Below are 4064 nucleotides of genomic sequence, written 5' to 3'. Positions count from 1 at the left end.
CAGATAGAGACAGCGGGGTTAGTTTAGTGTGTTACTTAAAATTTTAAAACACAACCAACAACCCGAAGTGGTGGGGTTGGTCAAGTGTTTTAACCCTCCATTCGGGGGGGTTAGTTTATTTTAGTTGGTTGCTTTTTAAACACTTGATCAACCCCCCCCCCCAAGAATGGGTTGGTCAAGTGTTTTAACCCTCAATTCGGGGGGGTTAGTTTATTTTCTGACTGAAGATTTCAAAACGCAACCAACCAACCCCCCTCCCCGAAGGGGGGGTTGGTTGCTTTTTGAACAATTGACCAATCCCCTTGGTTGCGTTTTAAAAACTTGACCAACCCCCCCCCCCCCCCCCCCCCCCCGAGGAGCTCCGAAAGGAGCGCTCTTCTCTAGTCTTACTATAAAAATTTGTGATTCCTCGTTGTCTTCAAGAAAAGACATCATCAACAATGTCAACAGATATTTGTTTACTCGGCATTGTTGTGGAACACAACAATGCCGAGTACAACGCAACAATGCCGAGTAAACAAATAACGCTTCACTACCAAGCCAGTCGCATTATCACTTCTACAGAAGCAGCACGTCGCATTATTAAAAATTGACTGACAGTTGGCTTAAAACATCAGAAAAGTGAAAGCAGAAGTTATCAACTATTTGAGGTACCAAATCCAACAACTGCAACAAGGTAAAGTGATACTAATAATACTACTCATATATACTCGATATATTACGATTACGAAAACTATTATGATCGATTTTAAGACGAAGATTTGCAAGGGTGGGGTTGGACGTAGAAAGTTGACTGACCAAGAAAAATTGGCCTCTGAATAGCAACGTAAAGAACTAAATCATGAGACCTACTTAACAAATAAAAAAAGCGAAGAGCGACTTACATTGATAACCGCAGAAAAACTTATTCAACTAGAACAGAAGAACAAAAAAGAAAACGAAGATTTGCAAGGGTGGGGTTGGACGTAGATTCCTCGTTGTCTTCAAGAAATGACGTAATCAACAATGTCAACAGATTGTTTACTCGACATTGTTGTGGAACACAACAATGCCGAGCACAACACAACAATGCCTAGCACAACACAACAATCTTACTATAAAAATTTGTGATTCCTCGTTGTCTTCAAGAAATGACATCAACAATGTCAACAGATATTTGTTTACTCGGCATTGTTGTGTTCCATATTCTCAGCCTTATGGTTTGCATTAATGACCATAAAGCTTTGTCAACTGTGTTTAGCTACCAGTTGCCATGCTCCATAGTTTTCTTTCACTGTGTTATTATTTTCAGAGTTACTTTAGAATTAAAAATAGAAACTTGTAGACATTTGACTAGATCCCAGTTGAATGTTATTTGTAAATAAAAGGGTGGTTGTATGCTGATCCTACTAGTATTGTACAAAAGATGTGATGTAACATGTAACCAGAGACTTTAATTATATCGCCATTAAAGTTGGAAGTCATCATTGCTTGATGTACAGGATGTACTTATGAACTTTCTTTGTCACTTACAGAAACATAGTCTGATATATCAAGATGCCAAAAGACTTGATGAATTCTTTGATCGTCTGTTGGCCAACTTACTGCGAGAATATGCATATGACACTGGCTTACCTCCCCACAAGAAATTTCGTCGAATGACGTGAACTGTATGCTCCCAGTGGTAGTGGAGACATTAGAGTTCTGTGGAGCAAACGCTGCAAGGGCGAGCTGGCCGAAATTCTTCAAAAACAAAGAAACGGCTGCGTGCAGTGAGAAAGTAGGGGGAGGACTCACATGTGGTCCTTTTTGGGGAGTGAGCCAGCAGCGGGCAGTAAGGGTCGTGAAGGGTGTCTTGGAAAGTTTCTTGACGGTAGAGGTTAAGATTTTTATAAAGTTGTGTAACGAAGAAAATACATAATAAAAGTATAATTGGATCAATAGTTAATCATTATCTGTTCGTCATTCACCCGATCCCCGTGAACGACCCTGAGTCCCTGGCTAGCCGAGGCAAACGACTAACCAAGGACGGTTATACAACGTACTGAAGATGTGACTCCCAGTGACAAACAAAACTGTGTGTGTGGGCAATAAACGTAAATGTGCTGTCGTTAACTAGAGCTGGTGTTTCTGAACCTTGGAAATGGCTTAGAGATAAAGAACTTTGCAAATAATAATTTATATAGGAATTCCTTTATAGTACTGCATACACTCACATAAGAAGTATTCTTATCCTATGAAAGTCTCGTGATATGTTGGTGCTGTGATATTCCTTTGACTGACCCCTTCCTTGTGGTGTAACGTTACCTGTACATAGAAATTGTTAAAAGTGTAAGAAGTGGACTATGTGCAGTTATGGTTCAAGGCTTTAACCAGGGATGTTGAAAATTCTTTGATGTTGATAGTCTTCTTACTGTCTTTTGCAGGTTAACAATGCATTTGACAACAATCAGTAACGTTTTTTTTAATTTATAATATTTTTAGTAAGATGATTACAAAAGATTTGAATGGCTATTTTATTGCTCTAGTATGTTAATGCAGAGGCAGAAGGGTTGTATTGTTTTCATAAGTTGTTGTCCACCAGCTGATTTCAGGTTGAGTTCTCTTCAGATTTCTTATTATTGTTCTGTAACCATACAGTGAACATATTGGACGGATGTTATTTGTCAGTAAATATAAAATTCTCTGTTAACTAGTCTATAAAGAGACTTTAAATGACCAATGTTCAGAGATCAGCTGACTGGATGGCCAGTTTTCAATTCCTGTCAGGGTTGGTGATAAATTTTGTTTCACATTTGTTGCCAGACGAGATGTAAGTTGTATTTGAACAGTTTTCTTGTTTATGTTGGCCCTATGGCTGTTCAGTTGCTTGTAATCATATCAAAGAAATGTCAGATTGCCTTACAAAATTGTACATGCAAAGTACATATTATTAAAACTTATCATAAATATAAATTAAGTGATGTCTGATTCTGTTTCTGTCCATGCCATCTGTAGCTTGGGTGTAAATTAATACTGAAACATTGTTAAATTAGAAGATGTCATTATGACAGCTAGGGGTGTCAAATAATAGCATAACATCTGAATGAATTGATGATGCTGTTTTTCTGGGGTTCATAGCAATGTAGACTTGCTGGTAGATGACAGCATGTTTGAGAAACATCTCCATCTTCAGGGCTGGGAAGTGCAGGGATTTATGTGGGGTTGGAGGATGGGAAGGCTGGGAGAGTGAACCAGTCAGAACTGGGGAATGAAAGAAGCGTGGCCTGGCTTATGAAATATTTTTGTCTAAAAGCAAAAAGATGAAATAAATCCAAGATATGCATCAGTTTAATAACATGCCCTCTTCACAAACCTTTAGATTTATAAGATTATGCATATGTGCACTCACACCACAATTATTGAGCTGATAAATAGGCTCGTTCTGGATTAAGATTAGAAGAGATCAGATAGAAACCTGTTGTCTAGGTATACAAATTCTGTAATTGCATCGTAATAACCAATCCAAAGAATGGGTACTTTGACATTTTGTTAGTGAATGAAGATAAAGTCACAATAACTTAGTCTGTAAAAGCACTGAATTTATTGACATATTGTACAAGTATTGAAATACATAAACTTATCATTAAACATTCTTATATCATATCAAATAAGTAACCAACAACTATTAACACTATATAGTGTTAATAGTTGTTTGTTTGCTTATTTTATGTTCTAATACACTACACGATATGCAAAGTTTTAAGATTCTTATATCAGTATATGGTTTTGAAGTGAAAGAGAATACAAGCAAGGGATGAATAATTTTTTGAAAGCATTAATTCACACCAACAGTGAAAATGAAGTTGCTCAATTGCATGGTGCTTTCGTTAACTTGAAAAAGAGTTTTAAGAAGTTGATAGCACAGAGGATGACCACTCATGGAACAGGAATTCTGACCATGTCAAGTCAGCTGATGATGGAAGCAGTGGGGAACAGTAATTGTAAGTATACTTCTTAAGTAGTGTTTGAGTAGCGAGACATCAACATACACCATTTTCTTGTTTCAGGATAAATGCAGGTATGTGACATGGAAAGGGTTATTG

General features: G+C 37.4%; 1 long non-coding RNA gene across 1 annotated transcript; it reads left to right on the top strand.

Annotated features, from left to right (window-relative positions):
- Window positions 1-350: 350 nt before the first annotated feature.
- LOC147873864 (uncharacterized) lies at window positions 351-2934 on the top strand. Its single transcript, XR_015535069.1, has 2 exons — window positions 351-676; window positions 1515-2934. It is a non-coding gene; the product is annotated as an uncharacterized LOC147873864 (long non-coding RNA).
- Window positions 2935-4064: the final 1130 nt, after the last annotated feature.

Source organism: Zootermopsis nevadensis, unplaced genomic scaffold (genome assembly GCF_977971745.1).
Source record: "Zootermopsis nevadensis isolate Lab colony 2312 unplaced genomic scaffold, Znev_1.0 Znev_ptg000013l, whole genome shotgun sequence".
NCBI lineage: Eukaryota > Metazoa > Arthropoda > Insecta > Blattodea > Termopsidae > Zootermopsis > Zootermopsis nevadensis.
The sequence above is the reverse complement of the archived record's forward strand: the minus strand, read 5'-3'. Positions and strand labels throughout refer to the sequence as shown.